This window comes from Callospermophilus lateralis, unplaced genomic scaffold, assembly GCF_048772815.1.
Source record: "Callospermophilus lateralis isolate mCalLat2 unplaced genomic scaffold, mCalLat2.hap1 Scaffold_1341, whole genome shotgun sequence".
Classification (NCBI taxonomy): Eukaryota; Metazoa; Chordata; class Mammalia; order Rodentia; family Sciuridae; genus Callospermophilus; species Callospermophilus lateralis.
The window spans coordinates 67,841-84,140 of NW_027512504.1; positions in this window are offsets into that span (position 1 = coordinate 67,841).

Genomic DNA, 16,300 nt, shown 5'->3' on the forward strand with positions numbered 1-16,300 from the left:
CCAGTTTGACAAATACAATAAAATACCATGTATATTTTATGCTGACATCACGTAAATGTTGCATTTCATATGCATGTATGTTTACAAAAAGAATATGCAGTATTTGAGAAAATAAAAATATAGAAAAGAACGTAAAAGACTCAAATATTCAACGTATTTACAAAAGATAAAACTATTATAAAAATAATCATTTTTCCCAAGGTACACTTTAACAATAACTGGTCATAATTTTACCATTCTTTACTTTTTGTTAAAAAAGAAATCAAAGCTAAAACTTCTAAAATTTTCCTGGAAAGTTGAATGTATACAAAATTAGACAAGAACTCTCTCATATATAAGAGCAAACGTACTAGTGATCATTACCTGACACTAATGCATGTTATAATATTACAACAGTGTAGTAATTTTAAGATAAAGAAATCACAATACAGAAAACTACTTAGGGCCATTCTTATGTATCTTTTTATTTCTTATGTATCTTTTTATTGTTAATTATTATAAGTATATAAATCAAAACATATCAATAAAATATTTAATGTGAGTGAATGCTACAATGCAACCTCAAGGTAGATGTTAGAATAAAAGGCATAAATTACAAAAGCAACTTGTTTGCAGAATGTGTGTGACACTGGAATTATACATAAGCATCCACCAAACAGCAGATATAAAAAGAGATAATTTTAAAAATAAAATAAAAATAAATAAAAGCAGAATATATGCCTCCCTCCATTTATGGATACACCAAATAAATATATACTCATGTTTTGAGTCCTTCTAAAAACTGTAAAGGAATTAGAGGCACACAAATTGGAAAACTGAAAAAAAAAAAATATCGACCAAGAGGAGATAAGTAGAATGCACTTGAAGATTTTTCTGATTTGAGCAATATGCAAAATTACTGGAACACAATGCACAAATCCAGTGTTAATATAAAAAAGGAAGATTGATTTTGGTTTGAAATATATTATTTAACTCTAAATTGCCTGTAGTTTAAATGCTAATTTATCTGTACACACAGAGGAAGGAATAAGATATACATGAGAATTTATTCCAGGAAGCTAAAAAATAAGTGGTTTTCTATGGCCATGCAAGATCCATGGGCTTTATTCCATTAGACCAGAGTGGAAGAGGTATTAAATCTTAAGGGAACCCCTTAATACCTTAGAGGGATTTGCCAACATTCTCTACAAATGCAAATAGCTGTTGCTGACAGTTAAACTTTTATCTAGACAGTACCAAAAAATTAACAGGGAAATACAGACCACCACTGAAAGCCAAAGTGGCAGTTTAGCACTTCCTGAGCTCTGTCACCCAGCTCACTTAACTAATAACACCAGACCTAACAAATTTTTTCCTGTAAGTAATTTGTCCAGATATTAACTTTTTCCATTCAATGGACTACATCTGAAACCTGAAAGCATTGAAAGCACTGGTAACTGTGCAGGTGCAAATCTCCCTAGAACAAAAAGGAGTGTTTTCACATTGGTGTGCAAACATTGTAATGGGCTAAAATCTTGAATATTAGTGAAGAAAAATGGTTACAATAACAGATTCCTCTTTAATTCTAAAAAAGGTGCATGTCAAATTTTTTTCCATTGAACATAAGGCACCCTGGAAACTAAAAATCTTGCATCAGAATTTTAGTGCACCATTCAACTATAAGAACTTCTGCATGAGCACAGCTGTTAGAATGGCTACTCTCAAAAATGGAACAGTAAGTAGTACTCCAATTATATGAATACGGAAGAAAGAAACACTGTGCTAGAGTATTAAAATTAGTGAAGACATTTTTTAAAAAATGGAAGTTGAGAGTTCTATAAGGTATTTCTTTCAGAAACTAAGCTCTCTACATTTATACTGCTCTTAACAAGAAAAGCCCCAAGTACTGGTCTGGACTTATGAGAGGCATTAGATGTGACAGCTGTGGGATCCTCAGATTACATAGTTCAGAAACAGAGTTCTAGGAAAATACCAGAGTAGGGAATGAGAATGCTTTCATATACATTCCACAAAAGGAAATCTGAGCCTAAAGACACTCTGATATGTTGTCTGCCTTTGGAGACAAAAAGGAAGAATAGAAACACATGATTTTTCCAAGATCAAGTGATTCTTCTTTACTTTTCAGTCATGTAAAATGCTCATCAACAACAACAACAAAAAAATTTTGCTTTTGATTTTTTTCTATGGTACTGGGGATTTGAAACAGCAGCATGTTAATTCTGAGCTACATACCCAGACATGTTTTAAAATTTTGAGACAGTTTTTTTTTTCTAACTGTCTAATTAGTCTACCTAAGTTCTTGATGTTTACCTTGAAATTGCAATCTAACTGACTTAGCCACATGCATCTCTGCAATTAATATGCATGTATCATTGCACCCAGAGATAAAAATATACTTAAAAGTCTCATCCAGTTTTTTGTATAACAATTTAAAATACCATATTCATTTGAAATATAATATGGGTAAAGTAATTGATAATACTGCAAAAATGTAACTGATAATACTGGGAAAGGGGGAAGTTGTCATTGAACAGGAAGCTAAAATTTTATATATTAATACAACTCACAATACTGGTGCACAAATTTAAAATCACACTCAGCAACTGTCTGAAGATAAAAAAAAATTAAAAAGTACCAGGTATGTAGCAAAGTGGTACAGTACCTCTGGATCAATCCACAATACCACAATCTCCAAAAAGAAGAATGAGTTCAGGAGGAAAGAAAAATTGAGATACCTATAGAGTATCTCACCACCATCCTGGAGGAAAAAAAACACATGGATTTGTGATTATGAGGATCTCCTCACTCCAGAATCCACAACACAACCTGAGAAGATTTGGAAATATTGCCACAAATGTTCTCACACAGAATTTAAGGCAGGGGCTGAAGATATTCTATGTGATACTATAGGACTTCCAGTGTCCACTGTTAATATATGGTTCAGTTGACTGCCCAGTCGACATTAATGGCTGACCTTTCTTAGAACAAGACACAGGACTGCAGAAATCAAAGATAATACCAGGGATTCTAGCCAACCATTGTCAGTTTCCACCATAGTCTATGCAGCCACTTTCAACCAGACTCACCATCCAGTCTCAGGAATTCACTGCACACACACCATTTACTGTATTTTTAGGAACCACGTGTCCTCTCTATAAATCACAAAGTATCTATACAGGAGAAAAAAGCAGGTTCACTTGACATAAGTGAGGAAGCCTACAAATGGATACCCACTCTGGCAGACTTCACACCAGATGTTCAAAACTTCTCTTTGCTGAATATGTGTAGATTAGACAATGCTTATATAAGGGGTCCTGATTAGGCAAACTTATGTCTTCATATGCTCAATCTGAGCCTAGTGAGTATTTTAAAAGTCAGGAGATAACCTCAAATCCAGAAGTAAATGATGTCACAATTGTAGGGTCTTGTCTGTACATTTATTTATTTATTTATTTTTCTTTTGAGGCTCTGGGAATTGAGATCCAGATCCTCAGGCTGCATCAAATTTAAGGCAAGGTATCTTTGGAAAAGTAAAATCCAGCCAACCAAGAAAAGCATTTGCATTTAAACTTGCATATGAGGCCTTTTGAATTTGTAGATTATATATGTAAATATATAGTTTATTGATGGGAATAATACAGTGACAATCCTGTAAAATTTCAGTTACCTTCTTTTGTATGGAAACAGATTGAACATTAAAATTATATGAGGTGGAAAGATAATTATTTTTTAGAATTCATATAAAATTAGGAAAACTGAATTTTATAGTATAACCCATAATTTCCACTATGTAAAAATTACCATTATGCATTTAAAATATTACTAATAAAGTATATGTGTTTTTGGAACAGCACCCTCAAAACTATGTCAAGACTCCAGAAAATCTCAGTTCACAGAACCATATTTGAGAGTTATTATTGTCCTGAGTTCAGAAAGATGAAAGACAGGATCACTTCTTTTTATGTTACAGGTGAAAGATACATTTATTTTTCTTTACCAATATTTCCACTAAGATATAAAAAACAAAAGAGAAACTGCCCTGAGTCAGGGCAAGGAGATTTCACCAGAAAGTGTATCGTGTGTGTGTGTCTGTGTGTGTATAATATATATATTTTTATAGTATATATTTCCCCATATCCAAAGATTTGAGTCTATATTTAAATTGATTAATGGTATATATTTTATTTTATGACATGACCTTAGACCCAATGGCCTGTCTATAACATTTTCTTTTTCTTCCAAGGATGAAATTCCCTTAAGATAGTGGGCTTGAAATGAAGATGAATTGTGTTGCTATCATGATGTCATACACCTGTAATCCCAGGTAGGGGATTTGTAATTTTGCTTCTTTAAGAATACTACTAAAGCACAAGAAATAGAAACAAGAGTCACTAGATTGGATGAATTCAAACTGAAAAGATTCTTCTCAGCAAAAAAAAAAAAAAAAAAAAATCAGTGAGGCGAAAAGTGATACCAGAGAATAGCAGCAAATTTTTACCACATGTACATCAAATAGAAAACTAGATTCCAGGATATATAAAGAACTTTAAAAACTTAATACCAAAAAAACAAATTTCCCAATTATTAAATGAAATGGCCTAAGGAACTGAAGAGACACACTTCTTAGAAGATAATCAATCAATAAATAAAAAAAGTTCAACATCTCTAGCAATTGAAGAATTGCAAATCAAAACTACTCCAAAATTTAACCTTACTCCAATCAGAGTGGCAGTTATTAAGAATACAAGCAAAAATATATGTTGGTGAGGATTTGAGGAAAAAGGTCCACTGTTACACTGTTGGTAGGACTCTAAATTTGTGACACCAATCTGGAAAAGAATAAGGAGATTCCTTAGAAAACTTAGAAAGAAACCAAAAATTTCCCAGCAACCCAACTCCTCAGTTTAGACCAACAAGAGCTAAAAACCGCATAATACAGAGGCATGTCCACATCAGTGTTCATAGTTAAACAATTCACAATAGGTAAAATATAGAACCAATCTATATGTTCTTCAATAGATGAATGGAGAAAAAAATATGGTCTATTTACACAGTGGAATAATATTGAGAATTAAAAGAGACTAAAATTATGGAATTGGGAAGTAAATGGATGGAGTTGGAGAATATCATGTTAAGGTAAGTAAGCCAACCCTCCTAAACCAAAGACCTAAGGTTTTCTCTGCTAAGTGGATGGTGATCCACAAAGAGGGAAGAGGGAGGTAGCATGGAAGAAATGAAGAAACTTTGAATAAGACAAAGGGGAGGGAGGTGATGGGAGATAGTATAGAGGTAGGTAAGATGGTGGAATGAAATGAAAATCTTGTACACAAAGTAGAGTTACATGGGTTTTGTATATATACTTTCTGTACAACAAAGGAAATATAATTCTGTGCTCCATTTGTGTACTGTGAAGTGAAATGCATTCTGCTCTATTAGTAAGTTTGAACAAATTAATAAATTAATTGATTTTTAAAAATTCAGAAAAGAGACTTGCCTTTCCCTAGATCAATAAACATGAACATATTTAATGTATGTAATTTATGAACAATTTTTTTCATATTTCTATCAATTTTTTTAAAGAAATGACAACAGAAGCATTACAATTCTTATTTCATGTATAGAACACAATTTTTCATATCTCTGGTTGTATATAAAGTATGGTGATACAAATTTGTGTCTTCATACATGTACTTTTGATTGTGGTCTCTATCACCTTCCAACATTCTTGCTAATCCCCTGCCCTTTTTCTTTTCCTCCCACCCCTCTTCTTTATTGAGAGTCATCTAATTCTCTTATGCTGCCACTCCCTATCCCATTATGAGTCAGCCTCCTTATATATGGCATTTTTCTTTTTAGGAATTGGCTAACATCACTAAGGATTATCTTCTCCAATGCTATCCATTTACCTGCAAATGCCAGATATGATTATATACCTACAAGACTCAAAAAACTCCACCAGAAAACTTTTAGATCTAGTAAACAAATTTTGCAAAGTAGCAGGATATAAAATCAACATCCATAAATCAAAGGCATTTCTGTATACCAGTGAAAAATCTTTTGAGAAAGAAATGAAAAAAACTACCACATTTACAATAACTTCAAAAAAAAGATACTTGGGAATCAACTTAATGAAAGAGATGAAGGGTCTATACAAGGAAAACTACAGAAACCTAAAGAAAAAAATCAAAAAAGACCTTAAAAGATGGAAAGATCTACTTTGCTCATCAATAGGCACAATTAATATTATCAAAATGACAATGCTACCAAAGCACTATACAAATTTACTGCAATTCTAATCAAAACCCTAATGGAATGCCTCATAGAAATAGAAAAATCAAAATAAAATTTATCTGGAAAAATAAGAGACCAAGAATAGATAAAGTAATCCTTAGCAGAAAGAGTGAAGCAGGTGGCATTACTATACCAGACCTTAAACCATACTACAGAGCAATGGTAACAAACACAGCATTGCATTTGCAAAAAAACAGACTGCACAGAGACGAACCCACAAAATTATTATTATTATATATTAGACAAATGTGTCAAAACATGCACTGGAGAAAAGATAGCCTCTTTAACAAACCACTATCTCTCACCATGCACAAAAATCAACTCCAAGTGTATCAAGAACCTAGGAATTAAATGAGATACTCTGTGTCTAATAGAATAAAATACAGGCTCTAATCTTCATCATGTGGGATTAGGCCCCAAATTCTTTAATAGGACACTGATAGCACAAGAATTAAAACAAATAATCAATAAATGGGATGAAATCAAACTAAAAAGTTTATTCTCAACAAAAGAAACAATCTGTGAGGTGAAGACAGAGCCTACATTTTAGGAGGAATATTTAACCCCTCACATATCAGATAGAGCACTAATCTCTAGGGTACATAATGAACTCAAAAAACTAAGCAAATAATAATAATAGTGATGATGATGATGATGATGATGATGATGATGATGATAATCATAATAATAATAATCCAATCAAGAAATGGGCCAAGGATCTGAGCAGAGAGTTCTTAGAAGGGAATATACAATTAATCAACATTTTTTTTAATATATCTGATTGTTTTGGTCATCCCTTTTCAGGACCAAGAACAGTTCTGGTTCAGTTTCTAAGGAGGGGAAACACGAGCAAAAATTATTCTCAACTCTCCTTTATAAATTATCAAATACAATTATCTATGTCATTTTCTAAACATAGCTGGGCATGGGACATATAGGTTTAGAGCAGAGAACATTTTTACTGGAAACACAGTGTAGTGTAAAAGAAAGAAAAAAAAAATAATTATTTGTACCACATTGAACCACAAGAGAAATGGAACCTGAAATTCAGAAAAGAAAGATTCAAACTTTTATATTTTGGAATGTGGATGACATGGATGCCTAAAGTGAAAAGGTTATTATAAGCTTTTGAAAGAAAATTCATGTCAGTGGTAGATATTCGTTAACAAAATAGAATCTGCACAGTGTCTTCCAGGGGTCAGCTGTGCACTACAGAACATACAGGTATTCATCGCCTCATGAAGAGCATTATTTATCTGTGCCCTCTAAAATTATTCCCATAGTACAGATGAAAAAACACGGGTATCTGGATACTAAATGGCAATTCAGCAGCCCACAGAAAACGACCCAGAGACAGAACTGTATGAAATTTCTTCAAAGACCATCAATGTATTGTTAGCTCCTGACACAGGGATGTCAGTCTGGGGAAATATTATTTTCTCTCCATTTTGAAGAGAGTGCATTAAGAATACATTTCAGGGGCAACATAAATACTTTTTTTTCTTTCATGTTAAGAAACTCTTTCAGAAACAGAGCTCACAAGACAGATTTCTTAGAAGTGTAAATGCCTAGAGATTACAAAATAAAAAATTAAAAAAAAAAACACATTAGTGGCCCTGAGTGACTCAGGAAATAAATCTAAAAGGCTTCTAAGAAACTGAATATAAAAATAGTAACTATTTCTAAAAATAAATATGTTCATTACTTGCTATCTCCACAACTTGTCATTAGGTAAACAACAAATTATGTATGAATATTTCTAGCATTGGCCAAATTTTATTCCATATGATTTTATATTAAATTCCAAAGTCCAGATAATAGAATTCATGATTTACTGCCAAAAATATTACAGAAATAAAAATTTCAGGAGTGCATGATTAGTAAATATGTCATTTAACAATTTTATTACCATATGATTTTAAAGAAATTTATTCATTTTTCTGCAGCCATCGTGTAGAGAAATTTCTTATTTTTTTTCCTGTAGTAATTAACAAAGATAAGCCCTAGAATCCACTTTAAATAACCTATCCTTACAATCATACAAGAAACCTATAATAAATGATGAGTAAAAAAAAAAGTCAATTTTAAAAAATAATTTAAACTTTTTTATTTTTTTTAAATCAATCTCTAGCTGCATTTAAGGATTTTTTTCTCATCTTTTAAGCCAAAAATATATAAAAGACAGAAGACTGAACTTCAAATTTATACATGAGATATGTTTATTAACTATAAAAATTCAAAATCTTTAGAAATTTAAGAAACAAAAAATAAAATGCCATCATGGGAAAAATTAAGTAATATTGATGAACATTTAAAACAAATTAATAACCATTAACTCAAAAGGAGTTTAAATTAATATTTATTTTTGGAAACTATTTTGCTATTGAATATACATGATACTCCCCATCACAGAGACTTACTGAAATTAGAGCATATGCAATCATGATAACAGGTAAGTATGCAATGGTACTCATCCAAACACTTAATGCCCAAGGGCATGGCTCAATACAATATACATCTTGGAAGAGATAAATAATAATCTGTAGAAAAATTGGTCACTGGGGCCAGTAACATTTTATAATATATCCAGTTTAAAAAAGAGCATAAAACACTATGTATAAATTTTACATAGGTGCCTTATGCAAGTGGTATTTCACACGTGTACATTTTTAGAAACAAAATATGTAGAACTTATGAGAAAATAAAAGTCACAAAAAACACATAAAAGACTGAATTATACATCCCATGTAAATAATAAAACTCATCATTACAAAGGTGATAATTTTCCACCAATTAACCGACAATATATATCACCAAAACTTCTATGTACAAATATGAATATATCACAGTGAAGTCTACTTTTATGTGTATTCAATAAAGCAATAAACTATGAATGAATATATGATAGAAGAAAATAGGAGAATAGGGAAAGGGGAACTACTGGATACTGAAGAGGAGCAAATTATATTTCTTGTTTTATGGTTATGTCAAAATAAACCTGACTATTAAATACAAGTATAATGCAATAATAAAAAATCATCAAGCTTTAATTTAAATAAACTAAGAAACCATAGCATAAATTTTTAAAATTCATCTACAAAGTTATATGTAACTTTAGCCAAATACCTTTTCAATTATTAGAGCAAAAAAAAAAAGAACTTATCATGGCCTACTATTCATATATATTTTGAAATTATAATATTACAATAATAAAGAATCACATATAAATATGATCCCCATATGAATACATATGTATGTAAAAACAGTATGCTTTATTGCAAGAGCAAATTCTAGATAAATCAAACCATAACAAAAATAATCTCAGCAACTTAGCTAGGGGCTCAAAATAAATTTAAACCTGTTAGGGCTGTTTACTGATGAAGAGTCCTTGCTTCCCCAATGCTGAAGTATTACACCAGAGAAGTGCGCCAAGGCACGTTTAGAGTGGAAAGTAGAAGCTTTATTATAGAACAGTAGAAAAGACTTCTCCCCAGGAGAAAGAGGGGACCAAAGAGGTAAAATCCATGAAAGGGATTTTTTTTAAACTAAGGTCTTTTTACCTTTTTTTATAGCTAAGGTCTTCCTTCAGCTATCCCACATTCCTGTCACATTCCTGTCCTTTGTTCTGTTATCTTGCAGTGTTGGAATGTAGGTGGGAAGACCCAAAGTGTGGAGGACAGGTGGGGTGAAGGACTAATCTGGACTGGAAGGGCTTTTGGATTAGCATCTCCATGTTTGCTGTGAGCTGCTTCATTAAAATTTCCTAGGGATGGGCTCAGGGCCTTGGGGACATTTTCAATTCCCCTTATCCTGGACTCCATTCTCAATATGGTGTACATTCTTGAGTTTACTGGGTATTAGACCCAATTTACCTAACTTCACTAACTACCTATCTATAAATCTGGCTTCACTACCAAGGATATGGCTAAGTAGTACAGTATCCCTGAATTCACCTAACTTCAACAAAATAATAATAATGAGCAAATTAAAAATAAAAGAATGTCAAAATGAAAATTTGCTAGCTCAAAAGGAAATTAGGTACCCCAAAATGACAGCTCCTGTCCTGCAGGAAAATGGACCTTGAAGATTTGATTTTGATAATTATTCCACCTGTCAGTCTCTAGCATCTGGTAAGACATTGGGCTGCAGGAACACACCTGCCACTTAGTATTTATGCAGATTCTGAGGATGCCCTTTGAGCATAAGGAAGGCAGCAAAGAGTCTCTGCCACTGACATGTTCCCCACCTAGTTGGCCAGTAGGACTGAGGAAATAGTGGCCCAATGGAGGAGTTAAGCCTGCAGACTCCAGAGACTGACCAGAGTCCCAATCTGCTAGCTCATGTCTTGAACACAGCCAGTCTTGTGGTTCCAATAGTCTTCCTCCCCCAGCCTCCCTTGCTAGGCCAATGAACACTCACCATTTCCTGGTTCTCAGGAGTAGGGCTACTTGGGATCCTCAGTTCCTGCAAAGCAGAACAACATGTGACTCTGAAGTGTGAGACTACAGATGGCAAAAATGGAGGACTCACAAGATAAGAAGTGAAAAGAACACCCTCCCTGATGACACAAGATTTGACAGTTCCCACAAAATGCTCTTGATTGAAAGGGGCTTCAGATCATGAACATTGAATCTGAGAGAAGTGAACCCTGTTTTGAGTGACAGGGAAAATTATCCAATCCAGGCATGAATAAGGGCTAGAATTTCAGGTGTTTGAGTTTTGTTTTGTTTTTTTTTTTTTTTCTTTTTATTCTGACAAATGTACCCCAGAGTCTCAGGCTGCTGTTATTTAAGGCAAGGTTGTTTCTCATAAGTGGGAACTAACCCAAACAACAGAACATTTTCATTTAAACTTACATATAAAGTAATTTGAGTTTATGGACTATATATGCTTGTAAATTATTCAGGAATTAATATAAAATAATGACAATAATTATCAAATTTTATTTATTTAATTTTTGATATCTGTTCTTTTTAGGTGACAGGTTGAACTTTGAACTGGGAAACCAGCCTCTACCTCAGAGCAAAGCCTGTTCAAGAAAGGGGGCATGAATCTTGACCTTGGAAAGAAACACCAAGCACTCCTATGCTCATACCCACCCTGCTGAGTTGTTTGTCTACAAATAACAGGAGAGATCTGCTGTGCCTGGTGTCCCTGACTCAGTCAGGCTAAGTGGGCATCCATAGCAACCCCCTAGCAGCCACCAATCAGCATAAGACAGGGAAATTTCCTGGGATTCCAAATGACCCTTCCAGTAGTTAATGGTGGTTGATAACATTTGGGAAAACATATAGTTCAGAATATACTCCCCTCATGGCCTAAGCCAATCTGTTCAAGTGAATCCCCATCTTGTACTAACCAATCACACTTACCTAATTTCTTCCCACCAGTGAATGTTCTAATCATATTTTAGAGTTGTTTATGATTTTCCCAAGGTGTGTGATGATTTGCTAAGAGATGTTATGATGTATGTGGGGTACCTGCCTTCCAAAAGAGTTATAAAACTGCTAACCCTGGGCTCAGGGCCTCTAAGCCACCAGTTGCTGTATGTGTGGAGGACTGAGCTAGATTGCAATAAACATCTCTTTGGTGCTTACATCGATCTTGGTCTCTGGTGGTCTTTTGGGGGTCCCATATTTAAAATTCTCCCTCTCTCTCTCTCCCTCTCTCACTCTCTCTTTAGAAAAAAAAAGGAAATTAGGCTGGATTTTTCACTTGCTATGGCCGTAGCTTTTAAAGTATATGTTGCATACTTTAACAAGTATGAGAATTAAATTATTAATATTAATTACTACTAATTTTTTTAAAGACTGAATAAAATAGGATATTAGATATTTGTTATTAAATGCACAAAAATTTTGATTAATACATTGATTATATAAACATGGAAAATTTTGACAATGATAAAAAGACATTTAATATAAAGGATTCAATATTATAAGTCCCTCATGTTTAGTGTGTCAGTCCTTCAATGATTTTTTTTTTCATTTTTTTAGGTAATTTTGAATTACACTTCTGCAAATGTTTGTTAAGTGTAATTTAAGATTTTGTATTTTGTAAAGTAGAAAAATGGTAGATTTGAGCTCCTGTTGGGATTTTAAAACTTAAAAGCCATGTGGGGCATCATAGCACTTTTTTTTCATATTTGCACACAGTCCAATTCTAGAGAAGAATGAATTGGTGACACAGTCTACAGTTCTGAGCAAAAGAGAAATTGCCTTAGGATATTTCTAAAGCTTTTAACTTTTCTAACATTTCAGAATTTTGGTTATTTGAAAAACAAATATTTATTTTAAAAAATGAATTGTTTGAAATTAATTATTTATCTTTCCTGCATTATTTTTCACTTTCATTGATTTTTTTAGAAGAAGTAACAGAACAGAATTCCAAAAGTGTTCCATGTAAATTTAAAGGTATGTTTCTAGTAATCAAGATAGAAAGAAGAAGCAAAACATCATCTAGTTTGGTGGTTCTGCCTCAAACTAGAGAGTTACATATTTATTTCTGCTATTATTCACTGCGTTCCTGAGGTTGCAGAAATCACCAACCAACAAAGAGAAAAGTCTTTTTAGTTTGTTTCTCACAACCAAATTCAAGCTAAAATACATTAGTATCACTGTAGTTTCAGACCAAAGTGTGTTTCTAAATAATAAAAATATGTATACATAAACATATAAGTAAGTATAAAATAAAATATAATATTTGATAGACTTTTTCCCCTGGATAATCATTTTGTACATATTTCCCTTTAGACACAGTTCTGGGAACAAAGTTTCACAAATAAGACATAAATCCTACATCGCTACACAGATTAATTAAAGCACATATTAAGAACTTGGTATAAAACTTGGCATAGAGACATAAATAAATAACTAGATAACATTATAGAAAATTATACCTAAGGGCTAAGCAGCAAATTCATAGTCTTTATGTAGATGAAGAGACAAGTTATCATAGCAAATTTTATAACACAGTTGCTCTAATATAGAGAGATAGAGATATTTATTAAGAGATGGTTTTATGCAGATTTTTGGTTTAAAAAGGGAAAGATCAAATAATGGAGGTGATTTCAACATGATCAATAGTATTTTTCTGCATTCAGTACCTTTTTTGCATATATATGAATTATAATTAATTCCAACCAGTAAAATGCAGAAATAGTGTAAAGATTATTCACTAGGAGTAAAAATACTTAAAAAGAGAATGAAAACTTCAATTCTTGTCCAAATGTTAATTCCTGACAAAAAGACTGCTTTTTTGAACCATTTCTGTAGATATGACTTTTTTGTAATAAATATTTTGGTGATTTTTTTCACATATCACTTAATATATTTATGCTTCACATTTTCTCTTTTGTCCTATTTTACTACCTATATTCTGAAAGAAAAAAATTCTAACTCCTAAACTCCCTTGATATTTGAGATATCTTTTAATTTTTAAGCTTATATCATTTCTATAATGAATACTGTGCTTTCAGTAAAGAATAACTATTTTTATGCATCTGGCTTATTTACAGGAGTTTTGTTGTGTTCTTTGGTTTTATGTACAGTGAAGTTAAAAAAAAAAGGTTAATGTTAAACCAAAACACAAAGAAAAGACCACCAACTCAAATTTTAAATCAAATTAAATCAAGATTGTATTGTGTACACAAAAGCTGGCCAGGACTGTCTCTTACAAGATTCTATGCTAGAGATCATACTCCCTAATCTTCAGGAAAAAGTTTTTACAGCACAAAAAGTTACAATGGAGGTGGGTGTCTAAGGTACTTATAGGTAACAAGATTTTGACAATCATAGTACAAAGGCAAATAGCAGGTTAAGGATCTACATGGCTAACATTTCAAGGTAGAAAATAAATTCAGCTCCAGAAATTAGAATTTATGAGCTGCCACTGAGATTTAGAGAGAATTGTTATTTGGTCAGTGGGAATCAGAATTTATGAGGCACCAGTAAGGTTTTAGAGAAGGTTGTTATCTGGTAAGGGTTAGCCAGGCATAGGTGAATTCAAAACACAGGTAGAAATTGCAAGCAAGTTTAAAACATCAAAATATTGTCAGGCAAAAGAGAAATTTTAGTTTTCTTACACAAAACAGAAATAAACTTTTTACCTCTAAAAGCTCTATTATAAGATTTTTTTTTTGGTATTTTCTCATTTCTAATGGCTTCTGGCATTCCTTTGTTTGTAACCATAAATGCTTCTCTCCTGTTTTTATGGGGCTTCCAAAACAAAAAATATAGATAAGCCCTTCTCATAGGGAAGATGTTTCTAACATAGCAAGTAACTACCCTTTAACCCAAAGGGTCTGACAACCATACTATAGGATATGAAGACCCTCCAATATGATTGTTCTTCCAACAATTGTTTGCAAAGATTGACAAATGTCAATTCTTTGCACAGAATGATTGAGGTGAGTCTCTGCTCTGCAGTCCAGAACAGGAGGTAAAAGAGCCCACAAAGTGAGTTTAAGACAGGTCTTTACATGACATAGCTGACAGAATCCTAAAAACAAAAGAAAACATAAATTCAGAGAGAACCATACCCACATAATCTCATTTGACAGAATCAAATTCATAAGAGGAACAGAGGACTTAGGCAATTCTAAAGGGATTTGACTGTATTTTCTTTTTCTAAATTGCTATTAATGTCTCCCACTCTTATAGATTTCTGGATCTCCTCAGTTACTACTTTATCATTACCTTTAACCTACAATACATGAGGCACACTGAATTTACCCTCAAACTCACGTACTTATCACTTATTTTTTTCTATAGAAATGCATATGTATATGAATATATTTTTCCCACATTTCCAAGATTCTACCCTGAAAATTTCTGTGATATCACTTCTCTAAAATGCATTTTCATTATTTCATGTCAGTTCATCTAAGTATTCCATATCATGTGTTGCAAAAGATAAGACAACTCTAAGGCCCTTCTTATATGACTATTTATTAACTATAATTAAAGGTCAACCTCAGTACCTCCACAGAACTTAAGTCTCACTCACCTTTCTCATTCATAGTGCTTTATTTTTTAAGTAAGTAGCAGAAATTTTATTTTGAAGAAGAGTAAGTGCTTTAAAGCCATTCAGTGCACTTTAGAGGATCTCAAAAACCTATAGTTGTAGTTCTAAAACAACCTTACCAGTGAAAGATCTGGATTACACTCCAGATTGTACACTGATACTATGCTTCCATGGAAAATGGTTTCTTGGTTGTGAATATTGTCTTTCCCTTTCCCCTATAGTCTTGGAAATGTGTAGATTGTGTGAACTTTTAGAATCACTATTTTCAACACACTTAGCATGGACCCATTTGATAATAGAAGACATCAATATTCTGAAAAAAAATAAAGACCCTTCACCAAGCCCTAAAGAAGTGACAAAATAATCTCTGGAAAAAATAAAAGTCATCCATTAGATTATTTTTTAAAAATACTAAGAATAAGTTTAGTTAGTAATAAATTACTGTACTAGGAAAAGTGATATAAAAGCAATTTTAATATTTAACGTTTCTGATTACTACAAAGAGAGTATTAAAAGCTGGGTACATGGGCCAGAGTTGTGTCTGAGTTGTAGACTACTTTGCTAGAATGTGCAAAGCACTGAGTTTGATTCTTAGCAAAACATATAAAGAGTTTTTTTTTTTGTTATATTTTTTAAATACATGATAGTGGAACGCATCGCAATTCTTATTACACATATAGAAAAATTTTTCATACCTCTGTTTATATATAAACTATGTTCATATCAATTTCTGTCTTAATATATGCACTTTATCTTTTTTAAAGAGAGAGAGAGAGAATTTTAATTTTTTTATTTTTAAGTGTTCGGCAGACACAACATCTTTGTATGTATGTAGTGCTGAGGATCGAATCCCAGCCGCACGCATGCCATGCAAGCGCATTACCACATGATTCACATCCCCAGCCCCATATATGTGCTTAAAATAATAATGTCTATCACATTCCACAATCCTTGCTAATCTTTACACAACACTCCTACAGTGGCT